The sequence below is a fragment of the Solea senegalensis genome, linkage group LG21 (assembly GCF_019176455.1).
Source record: "Solea senegalensis isolate Sse05_10M linkage group LG21, IFAPA_SoseM_1, whole genome shotgun sequence".
NCBI lineage: Eukaryota > Metazoa > Chordata > Actinopteri > Pleuronectiformes > Soleidae > Solea > Solea senegalensis.
Genome location: NC_058040.1, coordinates 15979638 through 16004032, shown reverse-complemented (window position 1 = coordinate 16004032; position 24395 = coordinate 15979638). Strand labels below are relative to the sequence as shown.

Here is a 24395-nt window from a genome sequence, read left to right as displayed (position 1 = left end):
TATCGGATCAATATCGATATCGGCCAATACTCAAGGCTGCAATATCGGTATCGTATCGGAAGTGAAAAACTACTTAAAGACCTAAAAAAACTAACAATAAAATACTGTAGAAAATATAAATAAACAAATAAAAACAGGTAAAACCAACGTCTCACACTGAGTCTGAAGCCAAAGAGTAAAAATGTTTTTTAAGATGCGTTCGCTTAAACATGGTCGTCATGGTGTCACTGCAGCAGCTCTGCTCTGAATATCAATGAGCTCACATTCTTCTAACGTTCATTATTATTTCACTTGTGACTGTGGCTGCCTGACAGGTGTAATTATGAGACACACACACACTCACACACACACACTGTGAGCTGTGATGGACCTGTGTGTGTGTGAGTGTGTGTGTGGGCGACCAAAATGACTACACAGACTGGAAGTTCACTGGCCCTTAGGTCATTTTGAGTTTGAGGCCCCTGAGTTAAGATTTAAGTGTGTATGTATTTAAATTGGTTGTAAAATTACTTGCTAGATTATGCACCAATTTGCTCTTGTTGTGATTTATTTTGAGCAATGAAAACAGAAAATATTCACAATATACAGTATACAAACTATATATATATATATATACAGTTAGTTTTTTAAATCCCTAAAACTTGAAGTGAAATAGTTTCCCCTGGTATCTTATGGAATTGTACTGTACCCGGTTCTATCGTATCACATCGCATCGTACGTAATTTTGCAAAATGACATACATATGTAAATAATGTAAATAATAATGATGTTTCTCAAATGTCTTTTTTGGTCTACAAGCCAATTGTTTTAGTCATTTATTTGTTATATGGAGCAAAGAAACCTTTGAATGGCAGGAATCAAAGTGTATGATATGTATCTATAGATGTAAAGAATCTCACCTCATTGAACAGTTTTGCTTTTTAATGCCTGAAATGGTTTCCCCGGCCACTGCACAACTCCATTACTGCGCGGCGTAATGCGTTTGACACCGACTCAATCCCTGAAGTGTTTTTAAAAATGACTTTGTCAAACCTGAAAACCTTTTTCCTCAGACGACACAAATCGCCAGAGAAAAGAAAACACAATGAGGTTAAAGCCTGACATTTTGCGTGGTTTGAGCTCATGTCAGGATTTATTTGTACGTGTGCTCGTGTTCAGGTGTAAAAACATGTTGTCACCGGGGGCAACAGACACACAGACACACAAAAAGTTTGTGTCACTTTGTGTCCAACGCTGATTCTCCTGCACCAAAGTCCATCGAGAAAATCAGTGATTTTACATCACGGCACATGAGAGTTCCTCTGCTGCCTCGCTCAACAAGTTCAAATGCTGTTTTTGAAATAGATTAAGATAGATAAAATAGGTTAATCTAATAGATTATATTAACTTCAGTGACACAAATTGACCACAAGAGGCAGCAGTGGACCAGCAGCTGCTGTGTCTGTGAAAGCTAAAATCACTGATTTTCTCTATGGACTTTGGCCCTGTTCATAACTTCTGTTGTAGGTAGTTCTTCATTAAGAGGTGACAAATTCTTAATCTCAGTTTGGTGTTCTTAAAATCAGTTTAATGTTCTTAATCTCAGTTTGGTGTTCTTAAAATCAGTTTAATGTTCTTAATCTCAGTTCAAAATGCTTAATCTCAGTTTGGTGTTCTTAAAATCAGTTGAATGTTCTTAATCTCAGTTGAATGTTCATAATCTCAGTTTGGTGTTCTTAAAATCAGTTTAATGTTCTTAATCTCAGTTTGGTGTTCTTAAGATCAGTTTAATGTTCTTAATCTCAGTTCAAAATTCTTAATCTCAGTTTGGTGTTCTTAAAATCAGTTGAATGTTCTTAATCTCAGTTGAATGTTCATAATCTCAGTTTGGTGTTCTTAAAATCAGTTTAATGTTCTTAATCTCAGTTTGGTGTTCTTAAGATCAGTTTAATGTTCTTAATCTCAGTTCAAAATTCTTAATCTCAGTTTGGTGTTCTTAAAATCAGTTGAATGTTCTTAATCTCAGTTTAATGTTCTCAATCTCAGTTCAAAATTCTTAATCTCAGTTTGCTGTTCTTAATCTCAGTTTAATCTTTTTAATCTGAGTTTAATGTTCTTAATCTCAGTTTGTTGTTCTTAATCTCAGTTTAATCTTTTTAATCTGAGTTTAGTGTTCTTAATCTCAGTTCAAAATTCTTAATCTCAGTTCAAAGTCCTTAATCTCAGTTTAATGTTCTTAATCTCAGTTCAAAATGATTAATTTTAGTAAAACGTTATTAATCTCAATTCAGAATTCATAATCTATGTTTAAATTCCTTAATCTCAGTTTAATGTTCTTAATCTCAGCTCAAAAGTTTCTCTCCAGACCAGAAGTTCGCTCCTCATATTTTCTAGACTTCTATGTCTGAGAAGCTAATGGTTCCTCCTCTTCCTCCTCTTCCTCCTTCATTGCAGGTAGTCATTCATCTGAAATATCATTCCACATATTTCCCTCCACTTTAAACCCTCATAATTTAAGATGACACACGCGCACGCACACACACGCACACACACGCACACACACGCACATGCACACGCACACACACACACACACACACACACACACACACACGCACACGCACACACAGTGACTGCAGGGTTCTAGGAAGATTGAAAACTCAAGGGCGATTCAGGTGACATCACGTAATTCGCCCTGGGTTGAATCCTCCGCTGTAATATTTCTATCAGACGATCAGACGTGAGAACTCGCTCTGATTGGTTCAGGGTTGTTTTTTTTTATTCCCAGGGTCAAAAACAAGCCGCTGATGATCGGACACAGATTATGATCCTGACAAGGTGGCGAGAGACTTAAAATCTGCCACAGAGCACACGGATAATTGACTCCATGTTGCTGCGAGATGATTATTATTTAATCTGTGGGTTGTTGTCTGTGTTTTGGTGATGGATTGAACAGACGAGGAGGAAAAAACTGATATGAGGAGGAGGAGGAGGAGTGAGGAGGAAGAGGAGTGAGGACAGACAGCAGCAGATTGAGCTGGACCTTTTTCATCCTTTCACAGAATCCAATTCACAATTTTCACTGACATCCCTGTTTCGTTCTCTGCTGATGGATTTATTTGAACTCTGCAGGAGAGAGAGAAGAGGGAGAAGATGAGTGGACAAGAAGTCTTAAAGGGAGAGTTAAGGTTTTTTTTAGGATTGACTTTGCTGCTTTATTTCATAGTTTAACGACGTTTTCTGACAGGAAACTCAAGTTTCACTCCCCCACACCAAAGTCCATTGAGAAAATCGTCATTTTTACGTCACAGCACTCGGGAGTTGTTGATCCACGTTTGCTTCGGTTGACTAAGTTCAAATGAGTCTCTTTGTGATGTCAGTGTTTGATAACCTTCGTTCGGAGTTAACGCAGTGACACAAACTGACCACACGAGGCAGCAGCAGACCGGCAGCTCCTGTGTCTCCATGAGCTTAAAACGCTTGTTTTCTTAATGGAGTTTGGTGCGGGAGAGTGAGGGGGTTCAAAGTCAGATAAAACTTCAGTTTCCTGTTGCAAGAGACTGAACCTGTGTGTCTTATATTAGATCTAGACCAGGGTTCTCAAACTGACCCATGACCTTTGCATCCGAACATCTCGTCTGGCCACTAACCTTTTTTTGAAAAAACAACTATTCAGTAGGGTTAGGCAATATGAGCTTAAAAATATCACAACATTCCATTCTGATATTCCAATAAACACAAGTTTGTTGTATTAGTGGTAAAATATGACAGATATTTGACAGAATTTCAAAATAAAAGTGTGTGTTCATATGGGACCATACATAGTTCACAATAAAAGTGTGTTTATCATTCAAAATGAATCTATTACTAAAACAAAAACAAAACCATACAGAAATAACTCCATGTAATTAATTGGAGGGCCACATGTGGCCCACGGGCCTCAGCTTTGAACCCCTCTGCATGATAAACCTGAAGTTTGCCTTTAATGTTTGTGAAGAAGCAGGAAAAGTAAAATAAAATGTCTGTTTGTTACCTCGTGTCATGAACACTGATCTGGTCAGGACCAGGAAGTCCACATGGAGACCAAAAACCTGGTCCTAATGAGGCAGAACCTCATCTGTAAAAGGGAACTGGTTAAGTTTAGGGCTAAGATTTGGATTGTGGTTAAGTTAAGTTTAAGGGTCTGAGGAATGCATTAAATGAGTGTCCTCGCTAAGAGTGATGTACGCGTGTGTGTGTGTGTGTGTGTGTGTGTGTGAGACGTTCTTCCACATGAATAAGGGACATATTTAAGTGTTTTGTCCTCTGCTGCAGACGTTTCTCAGATTAAAGACAAAGTCGACCATGCTGCCTATTTAAAGCTGTGCTACGTAACTTTGGTTGTCGTTGTTGTTGTTACTCAGACTATTATGGACAATTATTTGTTTAGTGTATGTGAACACAGACTGTCAGGCAAAACTACCAGACCTGACTGAGGGAGTGTTCTGGTTGCTCCTTTAAACAGACCTTTAATAGGGTTTTAGGATCAGGTTCATGTTAGATTTAGGTTACCTGGTTTTCCTTATGTTGTGGGGACCTTGATCTGTTCAGAGTAAGTCTCCAGGAATGTGATGTCCTCTAAAGTCATGGAAACCTGTGTGTGTGTGAGCGAGAGAGTCAGTCCAGATTCAGGACGAGTCAATCGTTGTGGACATGAAACACTCAGTGTGTTATTGCCTTCTAACTCCAAACCCAAGGCCCCACACACACACACACACACACACACACACATGCACACACACTATTTTGCATGGCTTTAAACTTTTTAAACTTTGAGGGGACTTCAAAAATGTCCCCTCACTCACAAACACACACATATTCTCAGTGAGGACACTGATGGACATACTGCTTTTCTGAGCCCCTTTAACCCTTAATTGTAGCCTCATTTTAGTTCTAAAACCAGGTCTTTTGACTCTTTTTTTTTAGGAAACCTGTTACGTACTGCAGCTTTAAACGGGCAGCTTTTAAGAACCAGCTGCTGTGTCTTTAAACGCTGAGAGATGACTGCAGCAGAGGGGACTTAAAAAATGTCCCCTCTTTATGTGTAAGGACGCTGGATTCCACTGTTGGATGCACACACACACACACACACACATAGGCTGTGTCTCTGTGGGACATTTTCTCCTCTGTGCCTCAGGTGCTGAGTGGCGTCATTATGAAAGCAGCTGGAATTCTCATTTGCCTCTTGGTTTGAAAAAACCACCACAGCTCTATTTTCCACTCTGACGTACTCGTCCTCGTCCTCATCCTCGTCCTCGCCTTCGTCCTGCGTCTGCCGCCGTTAGCTTAGCGCGGACATGTGTGGAGACGCTGTCTTCCCATGTGTCGAGAGGACGCTGAACTTGTCTCGGCTCCAGTGAGACAGCGTTTGCTCCTGTGATGTCTCACAGAGACGTTGGATCATCGGCTCCCCCTGTGGGCCAATTACCACAGATTATGTCTTTGTGGGAACACACACACACACACACACACACGTGTGTGGTCGTATCAAACAAAAGTCTCACCAGATTAAAATGATATATGTTAAAGCTGCAGTACGTAACCTTTTGTAAACACATGTTGTGACACTAGTTTTATATTTTTCTCTTTTTATTCCATATTTTGCGTTTGTATTTTCTTGTTTTATGTATTTTTTGTTGCATATTATATTTATAATTCTGACCCTTTAGCTCAGAGGTCTCAAACTTGTGGCCCGTGGACCACATGTGGCCCCCTTATCGATTTTGTACGGCCCACCACTCAATATCAAGTTATAGTATATAGTCTTTTATTTAACTTTGCATCATGAATTATTCTTTTTGTAGATTGTTTGATTTTGAAATAAACACTTTTATTTTGAAATTGTGTGACATTTTGCGACAAACATCATTATTATTATTATGGTGATATAAAGAAGTTTAATCCTTCACCTCCAAACAGGCTCTGTGAGGCAAAACTATCAGACCTGACTGACTGAGGGAGCGTTTGTGTGTATACAGCAGCAGAGCAGGGGCGGGTGGAGACAATATGTGTTTGTACCATCAAACTGCTGAACGACAGGTTTTTTTAAAGGGACCTTTCTTGGACGCTTCTTTGTGTTTTCAGTCTGTTTGCATTCGGCTCACTTTACTAGCTCGTTGTTGCTGTTGCCGCCTTCTGTTGTGACGTAAAACAAATCTTCCTGTGTGCAGTGCAGGCAACACAACGTCAGAACGCTGCTACACACAGAGAGAGAGTTGCATGAAGTATGAAACGGGCCTTTGTTTGTACTTGAAGGTTATGCACTACAACTTTAAATCGATGATATTTAAAGGTGTAAAGAAGACGTTTGCAGAATTACGTCACAGTTGGACTTTTCTGACTTTATAAACCACTCACTCTCCCACACCAAAGTCCATAGAAAAAATCAGCGATATAAGCCCACATGGACACACGGGCTGCTGGTCTACTGCTGCCCCGTGTGGTCAGTTTGTGCCACTGAGGTAAATCTGAACGAAGGATTACAAATGCTGAAAACACAAAAATATCACGTTTGATTTTACTGATGGAGGCAGCAGTGGATCAATAACTCCTCTGTGCTGTGATGTTAAAATCGATGATCTTCTCTATGGAGTTTGGTTTGGGAGAGTGACGCTCACTTCACAAGTGGTTACAACTTCATTTTCATTTAAAAACAAAATGTTTTTTATGACTGGATTAAAAACTGTGTCTCATAAAAGAGAAAAAACTGCAAAATAAACCAATTAAGTTACACAAAACAGAGCTTTATATATATATTTTTATTTATTTACTTATTTGAGGTAAGTGTGATGTGCCTGCGTGACATTGAGAGTGAATAAGCAGTATTTGAGTTGACGCCTCCGCAGTGTCAGCGCTGGCTGGATTCTGCTCAGAGGCAACAGTTTTGTTTGTGTTTGTGAATAAATTTAGCCTAAAGCTTCAGTATGATGTTTGTGTGTGTGTGCGTGCATGTGTGCATGTATGTGTATGTGTGTGTGTATTTATAGCTCATGCTTTGAGAGCCACTCTGTGTTAACTGTAAGTGTTGCAGTGCATGAAGAAGCCTCTCTCATGCACAAACAGCTGCTTCTCTTTCAGCTCGCTGCATGTTCAAGTGTCATAACCAAAGAGATGAAGTGTGTGTTCACACACACACACACACACACACACAGAAACAACAGCCCACACATGAGATGAAATGATGGAGGATTTCACAGGATTAGGGACAAAATCCAGACAAACAGGCTGCTGCTTTATGTTTCACCTTGACTGTCAATCACATGTGACTCTCTGCTCTTTATCGTACGGCTGAACAATTACTGCAATATTTGTTTTTCAAATCACAGGGGCAGCGATATTTCTTAAAACCAAACTATCAAGTGTCGAAATGACTCTGAACTTTCTTAAATGTGTGTTTAGATCGACTCTTTAGTTTTACCATTATCTTAAAGTCTTAACCGTAAAAAAAGCCCTTTAAAGTTGTGAGAACCAGACAAAATGTTTTTTAGCATTATTGCTAACCTTAACCATAACTAGTTAATATCTAACACTAACCATAACCAGTTAATGTCTAACACTAACCATAACCATAAGTAGTTCATGTCTAACACTAACATTAACCATAACTAGTTCATGTCTAACACTAACTTTAACCATAACTAGTTCATGTCGAACACTAACTTTAACCATAACTGGTTAATGTCGAGCACTAACTTTAACCATAACCACCAATTAAATCATAGCTCTAAATTTAATTTAAATTAAATGAGGTTTTGTCTCATTAGGACCAGGTTTTGGTCTCCATGAGGACTCACTGGTCCTGACAAGGTCAGTGTTTATGAGAAAGAAAAAATGTCGCACACACGCACGCACAGACACACACACACGTGGGAGGACAGGTGACGCACTCACAGACGGGAGCTGGCACTCGTTGAATCGCAGACTGTGACACTAATGGACCTGGAGAGACAGACAGACAGACAGAGAGAGACAAAGACAGAGGGACAGACACATCTGGACCTGTTACCATGACACTCAGCCAACAGCAGCAGCCACAACACCCATTTAGAAACAGGGAAACACAACGAAGTGTTGTTGTTTAAACACAATTCAGAGCGACTGTGAAAAACCTCGTCTGACCTCTAAAACATTTTATTCCATCGTTTTCTGTGTTTTCTGAGAGTGAACGTGTCTCAATTATGATTCAAGGACATTTATGCACTAAAAACAGGATGTTCTAATATAAACATGAGGACGTACAAGACATTCACATCAGCTTATTAAACACGGAAATGTCAATAAGTGACGTCAAATGTTTAAATAAATAGCTTTTTCTGCCTTTTTCCGCTCCACAGTGACAAAGAATGACGATCAGATACGATCAGTGACAAACAGTTACGAACCTTCAGTGACGAACAGTTACGAACCTTCAGTGACGAACAGTTGCGAACAATCAGTGACGAACAGTTACGAACCTTCAGTGACGAACAGTCAGTGACAAACAGTTGCGAATGTTCAGTGACGAACAATCAGTGATGAACAGTTGCGAACGTTCAGTGATGAACAGTTGCGAACGTTCAGTGACAGTTGCGAATAATCTGTGCAATCTGTGACGAACAGTTGCGAACAATCTGTGACGAACAGTTGCGAATGTTCAGTAATGAACAGTTGCGGACGCTCAGTGACGAACAGTGACAAATAGTTGCGAACGCTCAGTAATGAACAGTTGCGAAAGTTCAGTGACGGTTGCAACGCTCGTGACGAACAATCAGTGACGAAGAGTTGCGAACTTTCAGTGATGAACAGTTGCGAACGATCAGTGACAAACAGTTGCGAACAATCAGTGATGAACAGTTGCTAACGTTCGGTGACAAACAGTGACTAACGTAACAGTTTGAACAATTAGTGTAACAGTTGCGAACGAACAGTTGCGAACAATTAGTGACAAACAGTTGCGAACGTTCGGTGACGAACAGTTGCGAACGTTCGGTGACGAACAGTTGCTAACGTTCGGTGACGAACAGTTGCTAACGTTCGGTGACGAACAGTTGCTAACGTTCGGTGACGAACAGTTGCGAATGTTCATTGACGAACATTTGCGAACAATTAGTGACAAACAGTTACAAATGTTTGGTGACAAACAGTTGCGAACGATCAGCGATGAACAGTTGCGAACGATCAGTGATCAGGTTCATGTTCCTCAGTGTAAACACACGTGTGTTCTCTTCATGAACATGTGACGTGTTGTTCTTTATCGACGTTCAGCAGCGGCTGCAGTGAGGTGATGATAACTTTATAGCCCTCGTTCACTGCAACTAATCCATTCTCACCCTGCTGGTGGCTCCTAATGGCCCTGACACACACACACACACACACGCACATATACACACACGCACACGCACACACACACAGGATGTTGTGGGCGTTCTGTCCTGGCTCAGATATCGAATCCACATCGATGAGCTCGGCCTAATTCTCCTGCCTCCGTGTACAGAGATGCTTCACAGTGAGAGCCAATAAAATCAAATGCTGCACTGACACAGGCCTGTAATGTATTCATACACACACACACACACACACACACACACACATAAGGACGTGTCCACAGACATGTTTTCTCTCTGGACACGGATAATGTTTCCGTTTAAGAGACATTTTCAGCTGATGTTTGAGTCCTCTCATCTTAAAAGTTCATTATATATCATCAGTATTTGCTCACTCGCGTAGCAAATCATGAATATTTTCATCATCTGTTTAACTGGAGATTATTTTCTTGATGAATTTATGCATTTTATTTATCCAGAAAATAATGGAAAATGACTATAGTTGTTTTCCAAACCTGGAAACGACAACGTCTTCAAAGATATTCATGCTCCTTTCTGTCTTTATCTTTTATATCACAATCGTAACATCCATCAAACGTTATGACAATATGACCTTTTGACCATATAGTGCAGAAAAAGCTGATTTTATCATGTTAACAAAAGACTCACTTCATGTCCGTTTAAGTCTACACTTTCATATAAACAGTCACCAAAGTCCATAGAGAAAATCAGTGATTTAAGCTCACGGGGACACAGGAGCTACTGGTCTACTGCTGCCTCGTGTGGTCACTTTGTGTCACTGAGTTTAATCCGCACAGAGGATTTCAAATGCCGAAGTTAGAAAATAACACATTTGGACTCAGTGATGGAGGCAGCAGTGGATCAACAAACCCCTGTGAGCTGTGATGTTAAAATTGCTTATTTTCTCTATGGGGTTTGGTGCAGCAGGGAGAGAGAGTGAGTGAGTGAGAGAGTGAGTGAGTGAGTGAGTGGTTATGAGGCAAGTTTACATCACAGTATATACAAAGTTCAGACTCTTGATTAATAAATAACTTTAAGACGGTGAAGCCTCCAGTGTGTGTTAAAACTGTTCCAGACAAAGCTGCTAACAGCTAAGCTGATTAGCTGCTGTAAGCGTGTGTGTCTTTAATGTTCATTATATATTATATATATGTTATATAATGTGTTGAAAACACTGTAGCTGGATGTCTTTAATGGCTTCTCTGCCTCATTACACTGCACTACACTTAGCATTTCAGCCGTTAATAGCCGACTGTTTTCCTGGAATGTCTGACGTTGTAATTACAGTTATGACCACCAGGACTGTAAAAGTTTTATTTTGACGGGAGCATACGTCGACATTTTGCTTGTTGTTTACGTAGTGGCTCATCTCACTTTCTACCCACGACAAACGCGACGACTGATGCTACGTGTGTGAGACGCCTCCGCTAACTCTGTTAGCTCTGCTAAGCTAACAGGTGAGCAGATACTTTCACACACTGTTTTAGTTCATTTGGTTTGTTTGTGTCAGCTCACAGCGCCTCCCTGCTGGACAACTTGGTAATTACTTCAGACAGAATGATGCGCTTCTAGGCCACATTTGTTTTCAGGTTATTTGATTAATCAATTCAGTGATTGATAACTAGCTGTCATGAAATAGTAATAAGCACACGTTAAAAAAATAAAAATAAAAATTGCTTTAGTGGTAGATAAATAGCACACACACATACACATGTCTGTAAACAGTCCATCTTCCTCGCTCAGTTTCTGTCTTTTCGCCGCTCCGTGTTCTTTTAACCAGAGCCATCTAGTGGTTGGAGGCTGAACTACACACAATATCACACGTCAATAAAGTGATTAAAAAAACAATTGTATGCAGTATTATGCCATGAAATATTGCGATATTTTGATTACGTTAGCATAGATGAGCTAACGTAAGCCTCCGATGCTGCTGATGTTTGTGTGTGTGTGAGAGAGAGAAACATGGATAGAGAGGTAACACTTGGAGGTGGAGACAGTTTATTTTGGCCCGTGTTGATTCCGCCGCTGCCTCTGGAGTTAATTTTCTGCATAGCTGAACACTGAAGGCTTGAGGAACAGCTGTGTTTTGTGTGGAGATCGCAGCACGTGAGACAGAGCAGCACCGCAGAATGCTGCAAAGGCTTTTCTCTTTCTTTTTTTCCTTTTCTTTGGCGGCGTTTGAAAGCCCCGAGGACGTTACTGCAGTGCTGCCGTCTCACCAGCTTTGAATTCCCAGGACTGTGTCCTGAGGTTCATGTCAGACGAGGTCAGGGAAGCAATTTCTCCGATTTTTCATCTCATTCATGAAATATTTGTGTCTCTGCTCAGAACACCAGGATACATAATAAACACACACACACACACACACACACACACAAACGTTTGCCCGTATGGTTGCTTTCAGAGTGGTCAGGTGGAGACGAGTGTGGACGTGTTTGCTAATGAAATAGTAAATGAAGTGTGGAGCCATGTTCTCCATGAGCGGTTTGACTGCAGAGGAAAGAGAAATGAGTGATGATGAATAATGTACATGAGTGGAAATGTCGTGTGTGATAAGAAGCACATTTGAAATATCGGCACGATCCAGCCTCACAGCGTCCAACGCTTCTGAATTCAAAAAGTTGTAGCAACATCACAAACACCGACATAGGATTACAAGATGGCTGCCAATCACGTAAAAACACAGTCCTACTCGAGTTGTAATGTAACCAAGTACAAATACTTCCTAACTGTACGTTCACATTGAGTATAATTATTTGATGGATGTACTCGTATTTGTAAAAATGTTACAAGAGAAGAGAAAAGAAAAGAAAGAAGAAGAAAAAAAGTACGATTTTAATGGCTCCAAAACCATCTGACCTGTCCTACAGGCGTCCCTCAAGGTTCTATCTTTGGACCGTTTTTATTTTTGAATTCCTTCATTACTTTGCAAACTGTGATTGCTGTGTATTTTTGTGTACTTGTACAATTACTTTCTCTTACCTGCTGAGTGACAGTTAGCAGTAATGTGGCATATTTACATCTCCTATGTACAACTTAATTGTTAAGTAGCTGCACTTAACAAAATAAATTAATATTTTCAGGTTTCTTTGCTCTTCCGTGAGGGATTTTTTAAATAGTGATGGATATTTAGTGCCAGGGCCCCAAACGGCTTCTGTCAAGAAGAAATTTCCTTCAGATTATTTTTGTTATTATTATAGTCACAAGGTTGAAAATGTAAAAGTTATATTTCTTATCATTATTACTCCAAATGAATCAGTTTTTGAGGCCTTTCCCAAGCCCTAAAATTCATGGATTTATGCGACCGCGGCCGTCGTAATTTGTTTTACGTCTTTGGGGAATGTGCATCCAAAATTGAATGAGGGAGGAGCAAATATGTGCGCCGCCCAATGTCCAAATTCACCCTGAACAGCATGTTTGTTGTACATGCATGATAACTGGTATCTTGGATTGAGCACTCACTTTTGGCGATTTTGGTGATTTTGCACCAAAGGTATTTGAACAAACTTGTTATTGTTGTTATTATTTTTATTATTTCTTGCTGGTTTATAGTGTTTTCTGACATTTTATTAATGACCGGATGAATCAGTCATTATCAAAAATCCCAAATCAGCCACAGTTGAAGAAGATTAATCCTCAAACAAAAGATTTTAGGATGCGTGAGAGACGCTCGTTTCTGCCGAGTTTGACTGGAGCTGATGGATTGAGCGTCTCAGATAATGGAACACCTCCGATCAGAGAGCGCGAGTCAGCAGCAGCAGCAGCAGCAGCGGGGAATATCGCACTTTTAGATGGAAGAGTGGAGTATCGGAAATCACTGCTGCTAATGGGAGTCAGGGACGCTAAACACTTCACAGTGACAGATGGTTTTAATGAAGACAAAGACAAACAAGTCTTGCGTACGTCTGCAAAGATAATTAGCAAAAAACGAGGAGGGGACACTTTGTTTTCCCTTAACTGTCTGTTTCCGTTTCTCATTTATTTAACATACCATTGCAGAAGCAGGTTAGATGGTATGTTTTCAATCATGAAACTCATGAAAACAGACTCTTAATGTTTATATTTTAGCACAAAACGTCGCAATTTTCTAAGCTTGTCGCATTAAAAGTTTATCATAATGACATTGAGCGCCCCCTACGCCCCGAAACAAGCAGGTACACAAGGAAAAACTTTGATTCTTATATATAAAATCTACACAAGCGTCAGTCTAAGATATTTTAGGAATATTTTTGTCACTTTTCTGACTGGAAATTGAAATATGTAAACATTTCACTCTCCTTGCACCAAACTCCATAGAGAAAATGAGCGTTTTTAGCTCACAGGGACACAGGAGCTTCTGGTCCTCTGCTGCCTCGTGTGGTCACTTTGTGTCACTGAGCTAAATCACAGAAATCACTAAAATGACACATTAGAACATAGAGATGGAGACAGGAGTGTAACAAACACATCTGTGTGCTGCCATGTACACAAAGTGACACACACTTCAGTTTCCTGATAGAATGTAAAACTAACTTAAAAATGACATTCACAGCAGCTGTTATTTAATACTTTGTACATTCAACATGAATTAACATTATTTTATGCTGTGTAAGTGTTTATGAACTAAGTAATCAATGTTTTTATTTAAATTATGTTATTTCGGTTTATGAAGTCATTAATTCTGGGGCCTATAAAATAAACTGTGAACTGACAGTTAAACATGACATTTAAGGCTTTTAAGTAGCTGTAAGTGATTTTCTTTCTTTTAGTTAACATTTACAAATTTCCCTTAAGTGACACTTTATTTATGTTTAATAACACTAAATAATCAAGCATTACTGTACTTCAGAATCAATTTATCTTTACTTAATGTAAATGGGTCCCTTTACTTTGACTTTATAGATCACATGTATCAAACTGGTGGCCCGGGGGCCACATGTGGCCCTCCAATCGATTACATGCGGCCCCCCGGCCCACTCACCACTGTGCGAGGTGATGGAATACAGACAGAATATAACTATGACTAAATGTATTTGCCGGCAATATTTTTATAATAGTGATAAGACATTCGGTTGTAATTACATATATTTAAGCTGTCTTAATCACAATTATCCCTGTCATTATTTGCTAAATTTCGAATTTAATTCTCGGTTTTTGTGCATCATGTGAATCATTTTATATCAAAACAAGCACTTTTACTTTGCAATTCTGTCTAATATCATAATGAATATATTATATTGCCCACCGGCTACTTAATAGTTGTTTTTTCCACTTTTTTTTGCCCTCTATGTCGACCCCTGCTTGACCAGACTAGATGCTCATTGGCCCCCCAGGTCATTTGAGTTTGACACCCCTGTTATAGATGTATGGAAGTACAAAATAAGCCTTAACTAAGCATTATTTAACCATTACAATAACATAAAGTCATGTCCGTTAATGAACAGTTACTGTAAAGTGTTACTTTTTAAACGTTAGAACATTCTTCTTCTTCACTTCATAATTTAGTAGAAATCATCTGTACGTGTGTGTGTGTGTGAGGATTGTGTAGGTGTTTAATGTCGTCAGGTTCACAGAAGCTAAGAAACTCACGGGTTAATGCAGCATTATTCATGAGCACCTGTCCTCCGCTGCCTCTGCTGCTGCTGCTGCCGCTGCTGCTGCTGCTTCTGCTGCTGCTTCTGCTGCTGCTGCTGCCTCTGCTGCTGCTTCTGCTCACTCTAATTGGTTGCGACCCATAAGTGTCCTCCGTGGACCTGGATGGCATCAACTCCCACTTAGTCCTGAGTGATGGTTATTTATCGGTGCTGACTGCAGGAGTCCTCCTCCTCCTCCTCCTCCTCCTCCTCTTCGTCCTCCTGGCTCCATAAAACAGCTTCCACATGTTGTTCATAAACTCATATTGAATTAACACACTAAATGGCAGGAACACAGTGTCTCCGCCGTGTTCTTCCTCGCAGACTTGTTTTTCTGTTTGTTTTGAATCATTCAGAACCTTTTAGTCTTCACTATTCATAGGACTTTATTCTGAAAAACGGAAATGCTGCTTGGTTTGGACCGTTTGAGCAGAATTTATGTAAGGAGAGAATATTGACGCACAAAAATGAAATGTTACTGAAGACGGAAATTCAAATCTGTGAATATGTTTGTAATTTATGACAGACAGAGATGACAGAGGATATTTTCTCCTCTTACTTTTAGCGAAAAGCATAAAAATTAAGTTTTTTCTGTTTTCTTGTGTGAAGCTCCTCCCCTTCCGGGTTATGTGATATCTGACTTTTTCTTTCATTTTAAGGGTTTAATCTCAGAATTCTGACTTTAATCTCAGAATTCTGATTTTAATCTCAGTTTTAATCTCATTATTCAGATTTTTTTTCCTCAGAATTGACTTTTTCGGTAATCTGAGAATTCTGAATTCTGACTTTAATCTGTGACCTAATACCCTTCCATAGATAAGAGAAAAAACAAGTCATTATCCAGTTTTTAATTTTTTCATTTTCATTTGAAAAACGAATGATACACAGATTCTATATGTTTGAAAAAAAATTTTTTTATAACATAATATAATCCTTTATTAATCCCACAGTGGAGGCATCTGCATTGACACTCAAGGTTATAGATGATAAATGTGCATTTTCACATGTGTATAGAATGTGAAATATAATATTGACAAATAAAATTATAGAAAAATACAACAGAATGTACATTATAGACTTATATAGAGATTATTTATTTAATTGTTGATATTTACAGAGTAAAGATTTTACACTTTTGTAAATAAAAGTCCTCGTATTGCTCACATGGGGCAAGTAAATAAAATCAAAATTATCTAAATTAGATATAGGGACATTTTTGTGGTCTTCTTTTTTAGTGTTTTGGAAACTTTGGCAGCCATTTAGTTTTATATAGTATTATATAAGCCCCTTTTTTGTTATTAAACTGTCATATTTGATCAGATTTAGGGAAAATCTGCATCATATATTGGCCGTCAGCCACAGGAGAACGACAGAGATGCAGGTTCTCTGTGAGTGGAAGGAACGAGGGAGAGAAGAATGAAAGTAAAAGAGATGAAAATAAAGTGAATGTGTGGGTTTTCGCTGAGGCTCTCAGCCTATTTATAGACGTACGGCAAAGCTGACACATCACAGCGGACATCAGGCCACGTGTGCTGAGATGATTCCTCACCACAGACCACAGACTTTCTTCCACAGATTAAATCGATAGAAAAAAACCCAAATCTATATCAATGTGCTTTATGACTGAGTGATGCTGTTGCTTCCAGTGTTTTATTCTTCCAGCAGCAGCAGCAGCAGTTATTCTCTCCTCTAACGACGCGTGTTTTGATAAACGATGTGGTGTAAATGCAGGATAATGCACAGGCTTACAGTTTTACCACAGGGGACTCGGTTTGTGAGTCATTTTCTCTGTAACAAAAGACATGAGAATAAAACAACAATCTCTGTCTCTCTCTATCTATCGTTCCCGCTCTCTCCCTGATTTGCATCCACTTCCATATTATGTCCTGTATCCTCTCTGCCGTGTGATCCTTAATCAAATGCACATTAAATCAAACACGTGGAGGCTGCCGAGGGTCACATGACCTCCTGCTATGGAACATTTTCTCTTATAGAAATCCATACCTGTTGTTTTTTGAGTTTGCTAGCATATTTTACAATAGCTAACTAGCTAGCATAAATAGATAGACTGTATTGATTCAAAAATAGAAAATAAGAAAAATATGTGTGTTTGCGAGCATATTTTGCGATAGCTAGCATAAAGAGAGATTTTACTGATTCAAAACTAGAACAAGTTTGTGTTTGCTAGTATATTTTGAGTTAGCTAACCAGCTAACATAAATAGAAAGACTGCACTGATATAAAAACGAGGAAAAATGTGTGTTTGCTAACATATTTTGCGATAGCTAACCAGCTAACATAAATAGAAAGACTGCCCTGATATAAAAAACGAGGACAAATGTGTGTTTGCTAACATATTTTGCGATAGCTAACCAGCTAACATAAATAGAAAGACTGCACTGATATAAAAAAACGAGGAAAAATGTGTGTTTGCTAACATATTTTGCGACAGCTAACCAGCTAACATAAATAGAAAGACTGCCCTGAAATAAAAAATAAGGAAAAATGTGTGTTTGCTAACATATTTTGCGATAGCTAGCATAAATTTATAGATTTAAAACTAGAAAATGTTTGTTTTTTGCTAGTATATTTTGCAATCATGAGCTAGCTAGATAGATTTGTTGTATTTGTTGTTGTTTTTTTCAATGGATATAAACATTTTATTGAATGCAGCCACCAAACGAACACTTCTAATTTTACCGTTAAATGTATGTTCAGTCTAATTTACATATATTCATAACTAGCCTGATATATGTTTGCGTTTCCGACTTCTCAACTGGAACATGGTGAGCTTGGGGGTGACATCACTCCCAGTTCCAACTTCCGATGTACGTAAATAGAAGCCGACATTAGTTTCTCCTTTAATGAACCTGTTGAGGAACAGATTGTGTTTTTCCTCAGTTCTCTTTGACTCAGTTCCGTCGCTGTGACGGACGCTCTGATGTTGCGCTCCGCCAGGAGCCATCAGAAACATATTTAATGGTCTGTTTTTAAGTAATTATTGCTGCTCCGTCGGAGAGACACGCTCAGATAGAGTGAATCACAGCGGTTACAACAATCCAGAGAGGAATAAAGGAGCGAGGGACTTAAACTTTGCCTTCATTTACATTTTCAATTTCACAGTCTTTCATGAAGCACGGTGGAGTCAGGCGACGCATTCCGGGCCAAAGAATAAATTACGACGACAATGGGCTTCAAGATAAGAGGCGTAAGTGCAGGACAAAAACATGACGGCACTAAAAAAGGAGATGAAAATGGATGAATGGTATCAGAAATAACGAGTTTGAAAATATAATGAGTGATAAAAAAAATGCACACGAGAAAAGACAAATTACACGACAAATGGAGAATGATCAAAACGCATTATGATGATGTCTTAAAAAAATCACCACGGTTACATTTTTAACTGTATCTATTGCCACTTTTCCACAACAGTTTTTTTTTTTTTTTGCTTTTCCATCAGTACCTGGTACCTGATGGTCATCTGGTGTCAGGGTTAACGTACATGAACAAAACTTGGTACATGTGTTTATTAGGTTGGGACTATCAAAAAAAAGTCAATAATTACCTGCAATAATGCTCTAAACCCAACAGAATGGCCGCCATCTTGGATTGAATGCTCATTGGAGGTGATTTGGGGCGAGTTTGCACCAATGGGAACAAACTTGTCCTAGTTTCTGATTTATTAAAACGTGGAAAACTCCACCACAATTCCATAAATACCCCTTAATCTAATCTAAATCCAAGTGGCAAACATCACCCATAATAATCCTGTTTACATCTAAAACAGTATATTTTTTTTTACAAATTTTGATTTAGTTTCAATCCAAAATGACGGCTTTCCATCATTGACACGATTAACGCATGTACCAACTTTTGTTCATGTATGTGAAACTTTTAAAAAAAAAAATCAGCTAACAAAAGCTTTTATGTTTCCATTTTCGTAAGCCCCTCCCACTTCCAATTGTCCACGCTTTTTCACCGAATTTTTCACCAGACCTGATGATGACTTTTGGGGCACGATAGGCCCTCGAAAATGTGAAATAAAATGATAAATGTTAATAATTATAACGCCTTCAGTTTCAATTTCCTAATTAATTCTCCTCAGTGTTGAGAGCAGTGTTTTGTCCGATCCCTTTTTTTTGATGTGTCTTTTCTTCCCTGTACATTGAATATTAATAATAGGTTTAACACGTGATCCATATTAATTTTGACTTCACAGAGGAACCTTTGCAGTTTCATTTTCACTTTTCACTTGAAACGTATGAGACAAGACGAGGATCCTTTTTTAAAAAAAATAAAAAAAACACCACCTTTTTTATCCCAGAGAACAGAGAGCTGCAGGATTCTCATCAACATTCCTGTCAAATATCAAGCTGAGTCCACAGGGGGAACCTGAGGTCTGACACACACACACACACACACACACACACACACACACACACACACACACACAGAAAAATGAAAGGCCTCCTTCACAATGTCTTTTATGCTAACACACACACACACACACACACACACAAGCATATGCCGTACAGTTCGAGGTCACCTTTGATGATTCAAGATAAATTATCACCAATACACAATAACACAAGCCAGCGAACAATGAAATAACCAAAGGTTTGTGTGTGTGTGTGTGTGTGTGTGTGTGTGTAGGTACTGTACCTACGAAATGACGACACTTTTACAATTTGAAGGAAACGGTGAATGACGAGCCAAGCAATCATTATTATTTGTCATCTAGGTAGTTATTTAATGCAAAAACAGTGACTCACACCAAACGAGAAGCAAAAATCCTTCATGGCAGGAAACACAACTAGGGCTGCAATGACTAGTTCATTATTAATTAATTACTAATTAATTAATCAACTACTTTTCCTTCAACTACGTCAGTTGAAGGAGAAAATTTCATCCTATTGAAAATATAAGATTATGTAAAAGTGTGTTTTTTCATTTGTGGAAACTGGAATGCGTTAAAATGTAAATCATTTTTATGTAAGAATGGGTTGTGATAAAGTTCTCATTTTGTACCTAAATTTTTAACTAAATGTTTTTGTTGGTTTTGTCATTTTTCCCCTTTTAATTAACAGTGACTAACCAAACAGTGTTGATAATGATGCATTTAAAATAAATACAGATAGATGATCTATGCTAGCTATAGCAAAATATGTGAGTAAACTCAAACGTTTTCTAGTGATTAATCATTAAAGTCTATATCTATGCTAGCTCACTATTCCAAAATATGCTAGCACACTCAAACATTTTCAGTTTTTAGTCATTAGTCTATCTATTTATGCTAGCTATTGCAAATCATGCTAGCAAACTCAAATGTTTTTAGTTTTTAATCAATAAACTTTACCTTTTTATGCTAGCTGTCGGAAAATATGCTAGCAAGCTCAAACATTTTGTAGTTATTAATCATTAAAGTCTATCTTTTTATGTTAGCCATCGAAAAGTATGCTAGCAAACTCAAACGTTCTCAGTTTTAATCAATGAACTCCATATTTTTATGCTAGCTGTCACAAAATATAGCAGACTCAAACATTTATTAGTTAGTAATCATTAAAGTCTATCTGTTTATGCTAGCTATCGCAAAATATGCTAGCAAACACAAACGTTTTCTAGTTATTAATTATTAAAGTATATTTATGCTAGCTATCGCAAAATATTCTTTTTATGTGGTTTATTTTTTAGGTTTAAATATATTATATATTATATACATATATATACACACACATGTACATATAGGACATGGCACAAAGAAATAAATAAAAACACCCATTAGTGTAAAGTGGCGTAACGTATTGTAGCTACTAAACAAAAGTCTCACCTAATAAAATCTACATCGTCTTTTAATAGAAAGTTTGACAAACATTTCTGACTGGAAATAAAGTTGGTTTTGTGTCGCAGCTCACAGGAGTTGCTGATCCACTGCTGCCTCCATCAATAACTTCTTATGTGTTATTTTGTGACTTTGGTGTTTGAAATGTTTCGTTCAGATTGACCTCAGTGACACAAAGTGACCACACGAGGCAGCAGTAGACCAGCAGCTCCCTGTGAGCTGATAGAGAAATCTATAGACTTTGGGGCAGGGAGAGTGAGTGGTTTACAAACTTCAGTTTCCTGTTGGAAAAGTCTGTCTAACAGTGAGATAAAGACGTGAAAAGGTTCTTTAGATATCACAGACAATAATACATTCAACTTTGTGCCACTTTATAAAATGCTTACTCTCCCACACCAAAGTCCATAGAGAAAATTTGTGATTTTAGCTGACAGGGACACAGGAGCTGCTGGTCTACTGCTGCCTCGTGTGGTCACTTTGTGTCACTGAGGTGAATCTGTAATTAAAAATGTAAAATAAAATAAAAAGAAGTCACAAAATAACACACGTGAACTTACTGATGGAGGCAGCAGTGGATCAGCAACTCCTGTGTCATTAAATCACTGATTTTCTCTTTGGACTTTGGTGTGGGAGAGTGAGCGCTTTACAGTTTTGAGTCGTATCATAGAACATGCAACAGGAAAACACGTCTTTTATGTCTGAGAAAACCAAGAGAAATGTGATTAAAGCAGCTTCTCAGCGTCGGCTGCTCTCTGTTATCTGTCTTGGCTCAGCTTCACTTGCTCGCTCTCAGTTTGAGTAAATATCCGTCAAAGACGTCCGACGTCCGAGTCCGGGGAGGAGACGTCGTAAATAACGGCCGCCGAGTGATACCGCGCTCAATACAGGAGACATGAGAGGGAGGGAGGGGGCGGAGCTATAGGAGGCCACTTTGATGAATGAGCTGGTGTAAAGAAACAAATAGTGACGGGTGGATTGATCCATGAAGCGCTCCAGCCGTTCCTGATGAACTACGTCTGTCCACAGAGTGTCCATGTCGATGACTGTGCAATTACCACTCATTAGTCATCGTTGTTGGGTTTTTTTTTGTTTTTTTTAATCTCACATGCGCGCCCCTTTAATTTCTTCTTGTGTGAGACAAGGATTTGGTGACAGGTCATTTTTCTTTTTTCCTCGCCTTTCTTTCCGTTTTCATGAATATTTCTCTCTGATCGCTGTAAAAAGAAGATAAATAGAAAGAAGGATGATGATGTAGATCGTATGTAGAAAATATCTACATTTACACTCTTTTATGCGTCACAGTCATATTTCACCTTAGTCATTGTCTTGTTTCTGTACTTGTATGAGTGCTGCAGGTGTGTTTGTGTGTGTAAATGAACAGGAGGAAGTGAAGTGAGCGATGGATCGGGAAGGAAAAGGCAGCACGAGTGTAGATGTGGCTCAGATGAAGATGTTTTCCTGCGGCTAATCCCTGAGATTGATGACTTGGTTCCATTAAGTCTCCGTGTTGGCCTCCTTGTCAATTACTCATTAATCCTTCTAAAGTATTTACTTCATTTGCAGTCGGACTGCGGCGCTTGCTCGTCTCTGTCCGTCCTACAAATGTCCACGTGCAGACACACACAAACACACACTGATTTAAAGACACTGCAATGATTTCCATTAATTTGGACAAATTTAACAAAAGCCTTAATCCCTGTCGTTAACCATAACCAGTTAATCCTTAACTCTACTTTAGTCTTAATCTTATCCAGTTCCTCAGAAATGAGGTTCTCTCTCATTAAGACCAGGTCTTTGTCTCCAAAATTGTGATTAAAAAAGTAAAAATAATGAGATTAAAGGCAAATTTGTGTCTGTAATGAGGTAAATGTCAGAAATGTTAGATAAACTATTTGTAATAAGTTTTGTAAGAATGACGAGATAGAAAGTCCACATTATCAAATAAAATGTCAAAATTGCAAAAGTCAGAATCATAATTATGGAATAAAATTTTGAAATACTAAGTCAAAAGACTGAGAATTGAGATAAAATAGCAAAAATTACAAGTCAACAATGATGAGAAAGGAGTTGTAATTATACTGATATAAAAAGCCATAACTATGAGATAAAAAGTAAGCCATAAGATACCAAGGTCGTAATTATCAGACAAAGAGTCATAATTATGTGATTAAAGGTTAAAATACTGTGATAAAAAGCCATAACTATGAGATAACTAGTGAATACTTATAAGATAAAGTCATATTTATGACATAAAAAGTAAGTATTATAAGTACAAATTCAAAAGTTATGAAGAAATAGTTGTAATTATGAGGTAAAATGTTGAAATTTAAAGGTCAGAATAATAAAAAGTCATAATTATGTGATACAAGGTTGAAATACTGAGATAAAAAAGCCATAACTATGAGATAAAGTCATATTTATGACAAAGTTATTGGTGCAAAGACAAACATTTTGAGAGAAGAGTTGTAAACATGAGATAAAAATAAAGAAACTATAAAATATAATGAGATAGAAAGTCTCACGATCCATCGTGCTCTGTTGTCGACTCTGAGCGTACGCTGATGATATTCTTCTCCTAAACCAACTTTTATCACAGTTTAAGTGTCGTCAGCGCACATAATTAGTATTTACATACGTCATAATTATTAAATTATTGTTATTATTAGATGGATGTCACACAGTAGGGGGCAGCAGCGTGACAGACTTCCCAAAGCTAGATAATAAATCAGGTAAACTTTTGTGCTTGTGCTGCAAATATTCAAACAAATATAACACGTCTCTTTCTCTCTTTCTCTGCAGCTAAAAGAACAATCATTGATTCTGCTGCTGAATTACCTTTAATTTTCTTCAGTGTGTTTTTTTGTCGCTGCTGAGATTTGTGGGTTTCACACAAACACAGATTAAAGTAATGAACCTATGTGCTCAGATACTCGGAGCTGTTTTATTTTTCAGTTTTTTTGTTTGAACCAGAAAATCAATGTTTTTACTCGCGGCTGCTCTGTGACAGATTTGTGCTTCTCATGGCCGACACGTGGATTCTAAAGTGAGGGTTCAGGGTTTTTGACATGAGGATGCAGGAGTCAGTCGACATTAGTTAAAAACTATTAACTAATGGTTTTAGCCACTTAAGCACCAGATTTATTTCTATGATATCTTAAGAGTGTGTTTTTCACTTTATTTTGCTGTTAGACTGAGTTTTTCCCACTGAAAATGGAGGTTTGAAAACGGATCACTCTCCTGCACCAAACCCCATAGAGAAAATCATCGCTTTTAGCTCACGGTGACACAGGAGCTGCTGGTCTACTGCTGCCCCGTGTGGTCAGTTTTTGTCACTGAGGTCAATCTAAACAAAGGATTTTAAACACAGAACTCACAAAATAAAAATTAGGACTCACTGACGGAGGCAGCAGTGGATCAACAACTCCTGTGTGCTGTGATGTTAAAATCGCTTGTTTTCTCTATGGGGTTTGGTGTGTGAGAGTGAGCGGTTTAAAAGTGAGAAAAAGCGGCACAAACATGATGTCGGGGGAATGTTGTTCTGTGCTGTGGTTTGAATGCAGAATAACGCAGTTCTTTTGTGTTGTACATCAATTTTTGCTGTTT

General features: G+C 38.3%; 1 protein-coding gene across 2 annotated transcripts in view; it reads left to right on the top strand.

Moving 5' to 3' along the window:
• whrna (whirlin a) overlaps positions 1–24395 on the top strand; it is a 98939-nt gene that overhangs the window by 16303 nt on the left and 58241 nt on the right. The gene's annotated exons all lie outside the window — the stretch shown is intronic.